The sequence below is a fragment of the Muntiacus reevesi genome, chromosome 1, assembly GCF_963930625.1.
Source record: "Muntiacus reevesi chromosome 1, mMunRee1.1, whole genome shotgun sequence".
NCBI lineage: Eukaryota > Metazoa > Chordata > Mammalia > Artiodactyla > Cervidae > Muntiacus > Muntiacus reevesi.
Window position 1 is genome coordinate 273,092,992 of NC_089249.1, and position 7,785 is coordinate 273,100,776.

Here is a 7,785-nt window from a genome sequence, read left to right on the forward strand (position 1 = left end):
GGCCAGAAATAAGAATATAATTGATTAAATACTTAATCAAACATCCATAAGCAAGTTAAATTCTAACTATGTTTGTACCCTGTACTTCATTCTCACAGCTGTATAGTATGTATCTCATACGGTAGGGACATTCTATTGAGACATGCATCTAGTCGTTACAATTAATATTTTTGACACAGATAATCTTTCTTTCCTTCCTCCTCTCTCTCTTTAATCTCTTTCCCCTCTCTCCCTTCTTCCTCCTATCTTTCTATTTAAGTAAATAGGTATCATAAATTTTTGTGTGTATGTTATTTTTGTTTGTTTATAACCCTCTCTTTTGTATACATTCTTTGTATATATCCAAGGGAAATGCATTTAGTTCATATATAAAGAAGTGTGCCCATTTTAAATATAACTGAATATTTGTTAAGCAAGGATATTTTGTAATTCGTGCATATTGGAAGATATTGCTTACATATTTCAAACTGGAGATTGTTATGGAACTGTTATCACTGACACCATCTGGATAATGCTTGGAAGTATAAAAAGTCTGAGCATATACATGAGTTAAGGCTATTTTCTTATTCCAGAAGGTTGTAATGAAACTCCGTGTGCAAATGAGTCTGTATAAAGAAATGACATTGTACAAATCTGAAGGGGGACAACGGATGGCAACAGAAGTAGGCAGGAGTTTTACGGAATATTGGATGAGGAATAGCTAATAAAATTATGCCTGCATGACTCTGCATGGAAGGAGAGTCAAGAAAGCTGAATCTTAAATTACCAAATGAAATACTTTAAAGAAAATTAGAGACTTAAGTGGAATCAGCCCTTCTCATAATTTAGACCTTGAATCTTGGTGTTTCAAACTCAAAACTGATGACTTTACTTGTGAAAGTCAATTTTCAGACAGGATAAGACAGCTATTTGGGTCTCTGAGCTTGAGTTAAATATCCTTTGGGGAATAATTTAAGGAAGAGCTTGAGAAAATGGAGAGATAAGAATCTAATATGCTGTTACCTACTTTCTCATGTCAGATTGGTCCTTAGAATAAAGCTGCAACTTCCATCTCTCAGCACCAGAATTTCACCAGCTCTTGGGAATTGTGTGATTAGAAAGACTATTCTCATTTTTCAAAGGCCTCTGAAATGGCATTTCTATTCTGTCTCTTCTTTCTGAGGTAAAAAGAGCTACAATCTCTATTTTTCCTTCTAAAACAATATTTTATTTACTTTCAAAATGGATACCCATAGTCGAACGATGTAATAACCTCTCCAAAAAAAGTGAGTCAATCACCTTCACATTAGTCAGTATTCACAACTTTTTTTTTTTTTAACCACCAAAAATTTCTTGCCCCTCAGTTCATGAACTTTGAAATTTGGCTGGGGGGAGGAAATAATAATGTCCATGTAGAGAATTCATTCACATTGAGTAAGAACTTCGTTCTCATTTTTTTCTCCCTTATTTAAGAGTCAACTGAAGATGCTTTTATTTTATTTTATTGATTTATTTTTATGTCTGACTTTGCTGGGTCTTTGCTACATGGGCTTCTCTCTAGTTGCAGTGAATGGAGGCCACTCTCCAGCTGTGGAGTGCGGGCTTCTCGAGGCGGCCTGGGCTTCAGCAGTGGTGGTAGATGGCTCCGCAGGCGCAGTTTCTAGGCTCTGGAGCATAGGCTCAGCCGTTGTGTTGCCAGGGCTTAATTGTTCCATGGTATGTGGGATCTTCCCAGGTCAGGGATCGAACCCGTGTCTCCTGCATTGGCAGGTAGGTGGACTCTTTACCACTGAGCCATCAGGGAAGCCCTGAAGATTCTGATAATCATGAATAGAGTCAAGGACAAAAGACTCATGAGATGGTATAGCACCCCTGTGCAGAATATGAAAGCTGAGACCGGTTTTCTATCCTGGCTCTGCAACTTGCTAGCCATGTAACCATGAACAGCTTATTTAACCTTTCTAACCTCTCTTCCTCATCTGCTATAGATGGCGGGAAAAAAATGATATTCACATAATGTCACCGTGGGAGTTAACTGTGTTAATATATAAAGCACTTTGTATCACTGTGAATGAGGTTGCTTCTCTTGATATTTTAATTAGCCTATGGAGACTTCAAACAGGTACATATATGATTCCTACTAAAGTTTTATTTTCTATAACCATTAGATCTTTTTGAAAGAGAGAAAGAAGGGGATGGGCGTCTAAGAAGTGTCAGATCAGAAATCACTGTGATATCATGTACATCCCTGGAGGGGAGGTGCTGGGATTACATTTGTTTTCATTATCCCTTTTCTATGTCACATGGGTTTTTATGCATAGACACTCAATATATCTGTTAATAAGTTTCCATTTTCGTGATATTTTTGAGGCAGATATTAAGGACATGCTTTCATTCTAAATGATTCATGATGAAATTTAGTTATAAAGTTTTATAATATGCACTGTTTTAGTTATTTGACTTTTATCATTTAAACTGGTCACACTGTAAAAACTTGCATGACTTACAGCTAATACTAGTGTGCCACATTTCCTAACAGTGACAGCGAAAGGAATGGCCCCAAGCTAGAACTTGAGCAAAGCATTCTTTAAATTTAAGAATAGAAACATAGTTAACAGAAACTGGAGAAAAAATTAGGGAAAATGAAAGGCACAGAACAAGTTAAGCTTAAACTATGAGAATACTTAATTAGCCTTTCATCTTTGATTTATGTTACATATTATGTAAGTTCCTCTATAAACTCTAAGTATAAAAGCATAAGATTTCTTTAATTTTTCACTAGTGATAGTTTCATGATCTGTGTCCCCAACCAGGCTTCGTCTATACAGGTAGGTTCACAGATTTTAGCTGCATTGACCAAATGTTTTCTTTCCCAGGGCTGAGGAAAGTGGTAGCCTGAAGCTGGGCTCTAAAAGCATTTGGGGCACTGAGCCTAATCAGTGTGCTGAATGCTGGTCATAATCAGGCATTCAGGCTTGTGACAAAGGTTGGCAAAGACCAATCAGCTGGAATGGATAGCATTGTGTACCGTTGGCTCATGACACGGTATCTAAGGACACATCGACCAGAACTGATTATGTCAAACCAGAATTCTCTAAGTGGAGTCAGCACTTCCTAAAAAATAAACAGCTCAGAATGTGCACGTGTAAGGACTCTGTAAGGCTTCCCTTGAACGCTGAGGGTGGCCTTGAAATGTTCAGTGGCTTAGACTGTGGTGAACATGTGTATACCTCCATCTCCTCTGTCACTATCTGGGTGTATTCCTTCTTAGTGTGTTTTCAGTAGCACGTTTCTTTTGAGATGCTCCAACAAGCTTGTTAACAATCCTGTGCTCTGCTGTCTCAAACCGACTGATGAATTGACATAGGTTCACTGCTAAGTTCATGTTAAATATAAGAGAAGTAAGATTCAAGGAATCTGAGGACAAGGTTGGGGGAAGGGACTCTTGTCTAACTCTAATCCCCTCTTTATCCTCTATAGTAATTACATACTCTCTATCACCAGCATCTTTATCTTTAATTATGTGCACACAAACCTCATGGTGTTTAGTTTAGCTATATAAATTTCTGATAAAACCAAAGCAATTCTCCACAACAATCTTTTTGGGCAGGGGATAATAAAACTCCAGCAATATCTTCCATTCAAGAAAGTATCTCTAACGTCTTTTACAAAATACAAGAATGCCCAGAATTTTTTTAAACTAGGCGTGTTTATCATATCATAAAGAGAATTTTTATTTTACCACTGTTTCTTATGTTAGTACACAATAAAATGTGCTTAGAGTATGCTTAATTCCCAGTGGAACTGTGTTTATCTTGGGTTGCTAGTGGGGAATGAGTATTTTAAGCAATTATTTTGTAATTTTATATATGTATTAAATTGATAATTACTATAGAACTATATATTTTAAATATAAAAGCTATCTACAGCTGAATGTATATTGAAATAGTATATTGAAAATAGATCATTCTCAGTAATGAGAATTACTCATTAATGAGTAAATGAATGATAAAGATGAGTCTTGCCAGTAGGACATTTGTAAATTGGAATTTAATTTTCTACAAAAGAAAGAGCTTCCACCTCAGATCTGACAAACCAATTCATAAGACCTTTCTAATAAAGAAGCCAAAGATGAACCTGTTATGAACTAGGCCAACATCTTTAATTTTTTATGACTAAATTGTATATATCCTAAATTTATATAATTATGTTATAGACTAGTTTATATGATCATTCACTCAAATAAAAGCTAGATTGAGGTTTATGCTATATAGAGATAATAGTATTATCAAAAGTTAAAAGTTAAATTCTTTGATTAGACTAACATTTAGTCTTTTGTTTTTAATTGTTTTATTTTTGAATGTATTTCAAACGCCTTAAACAGTGACTAGAACAGGTAGATAATAAATATTTGTTAAGTGAATGAATTTTTTCTAAGTTCTTTTTAAATTGACATATAACTTATTTATAATATTACATCAGTTCCAGATTTAGTTATTCAATATATTTATAGATTACACTTCAGTTAAAGTTATAAAAAATAAAATATTAGCCTACATTTACAGTGCTGTGCAATATATCATTGCAGCTTATTGTATACATAATACTTTGCATCTCTTAATTCCTTCCACTATGTTGTCCCTCACTTCCCTGTAACCATTAGTTTGTTCTATCTGTGAACCTGTTTCTGTTTGTTATATTCATTCACTTATTTTTTAGATTCTACATATAAGTGATAACATAGTTTTTGTCTTTGACTTATTTCACTAATCCTAATGCAACATTTAGTATTTTCTTAAGACTTTTGAAATATTCTTATCTCTTTAAAAGATGTATAATTACTAACTTGTCTCTTTAAAATACTGCCTAACGCTTGTTCTAGGTGACTGCTGCTCAATTTTCGCCCTTAAAAATCCCAGAAGCCATACTGACTTTAACCAGTTCCAGATATGAGTTTCTTTGGTCCAGAGAGATTTTCAGTTTTAGTTGCTAGCCCTAGACAAGGGCTAGCAACCTTTAATGTGCAAATGAATTACTTGGCGACCTTATTAAAATGTAGAATAACTCAGAATATCCAAGACGGGAGCCCAGGTTTACATCACCAGAGGCATATATGTTTACTTTCACATCTTATCTGCCAGGCTCTATCAGTGATTCTTGCTTCCCTCTCACTGGCCCCAGTCTTTACCGTCGGGTACCTGAAACCCAGCCAAAGCCCATCCCTGGTCTCCTGCATCGGGTCCACTTTCCTTCCCATTTCCTTTGCACAGTCCTTTTTCCTTCACCTTCTTATTCTGCCTTTTTTGATCATTTCTCTCTTCAGCCAAACACTTCTAATGGTTTTCTACATAAACTAAAAGCCTCCTTAGAGCTTCTAGAATTTGATCCTAAAATACTTTCTTAGATGCATCTTTCTCTCCGGTCCAATGCTCCTTCTTGCACACCTTTCGTGGTGGGTGGAATAATGTCCCCAGGTCCTTCCTCCACTCTCCCCTCTACTGCCAAAGATGCCTATAGCCTAATTACTGGAAACTATGAATATGTTAGCTTATAAGGCAAAGGGGAATCAAGTTTACTGAAGGAGTAAATGTTCGTAATCAGCTGACACTGAGAGGGGAGATTATTCTGCTTTTTCCAAGTAGGGCCAATGTAATCACAAGGGTCCTTAGAAGTGGAAGAAAGAGGCAGAAAAGAGAGACAGGGAGGTTTGGCAGTATGATCAGGATTCAGTCTGATGTTGGCTTTTGTTGATGGAAGAAGGCGGCTGTGAGCCAAGAAAATCAGGTGGCTTCTAGAAGCTGGAAAAAGAAAAGAACAGCCTCTCCTCTGGAAGTTCCAGAAAGGAGCATGACTCTGCTGACACAATGATTTTTGCACAATGACACATATTTTGGACTTGTGACTTCCAGAACTCTAAGATAATAAATTTGCATTGTTTTCAGCTGCTAGGTTTGTGGTAATTACACAAAGTGGCAATAGAGAAACAATGTGTCTTCTATTGAATTCTACTCATTGCATAGAGCACATTCCACCTTTGTGGAATGTTTGCTGCCTATATGTTCTTATCTCTTTAATTATAGTATAAACTAGTGAGGCTGTAGAGCTAATACTATATCACTTAAGAGTATACTTGTATATATACTCTATTGCCTTGCATGGCAAATCCTTAATTCTCCTTACTGATACTTTAAGTTAGGCTATCTTTTTTAAACTTCTGGTAAATATACATAATGGGGGTCATTTCTCAGAGAAAAAAGATATACTGACAGTTTCACTATATAGCATTAATATATCAGTTTTCATGGTCGAATGAATTTAGCATCTTAAGAGGTCAATATGAGCAGCATCTCTGAGGGGTTACTATGTCAATTTACTAAATTACAAAACTAAACCCTAGTGAGGCAAATGGCTTTGTGTGTGATTAAGTAGTTGCACAAGGAAGAATCCAAATTTTATTAATCATGTGTGTCTGATTCCAAGTTCCTGAACTATCTTGACTTCCAAAATCATTGCTTACAGCAAGATTAAATGAGCCACTCAGTACTGGGCCCAGCTAGATGGATTTAACCCACATGTGTTCCCATAATTCTTAATAGACCCTTAGAAATTTACAGTAAATCACATTCTTCAATGCTATGTGGAGACTATCTAAACAGTGTAAGAATTTCTAAATCAACATTTTAGGGAGAAAAAAGAAGGAAAGTTAATGAGAATTAAAAACCTGTTTGTTTACAATAAAGAGCTACCTTGAATGTAGCTTGACTGCAAATTACAGTGGTAAGTAGGAAAATATAGGTGCTAAAATTGTTTCTGTTTTTTATTGAACTTGAAATTTTTTTCTTATTTAAAATAAAATTTTCTTCTTTCAATAACCTAATTCAGTCACACTTATTGGTAGCAAGTGCATGTATACTTCCTCAAGTATTTGAATATTGAATATTTCAACCTAATTTGTTTCCATTTAATGAACATAATTATAGATGTACCACCTGCAGGTTACAAGAGATGAATCTGTGCGCCTCGAATTTCCTGGAAAGCCAATTCCAACACTCTTGCCCAGGCTCCACTGTTGCAGCAGAGTCTGGAAGTGCATCCACGCTTGAGTGTTTCTCAGAAGTTCCCAGTTGGCTCTAACATGAAGACAAGTTTCCAAAACCACCACAATGGGAGATAGAAGAGATGTTCCTTTTATACAGTTCATCTTCTCCCTTTCCCTCAAGTACAAAAAAGGAAAAAAAAAAAAAAAAAAAGAGTTCAGCTATTACTGAAATTGAAAGATCACTATCTTTCTGGGGTTAGCTGCAAAAGTAAAAGCTGATACTGTGCGTAATTGCTGTATGACGCATGCTTAAAGAGAGTATTTTGAGTATTTTGACAAAAGACATACAGTATTTTTGCAAGATATAATAAGAAACACCAATCATTACCAAACATACTGTGTTCATAACTTTAACTCTGTTCTGTTGTACCATAGAGATATTGGCTCTCATTATGTTCCTGAAACAAATATTTTTAGAGGTCTTCTAGTTGTCTTCTTCCTATGTGATCTTGGGTATGGTGGTGAATTCTGGGCTCAACAACTCCTTATGCAAAAATTAAGATCAGACGCAAAAATCTACTTCATGGGTCAAATATACATTTATTTAGAAGAAAGTCTTCATGGATTTCTATACTGGATGGTACGTTTTCTTATCTCTTTTAAAATAAATTTGCTTGTTACAAACAGGAGAATGGTGAGTATATAGGTGGGATTTCTCACAAAGAACGTGCAGCACATACAAAATTTTACTTTATATTCCCATTTTA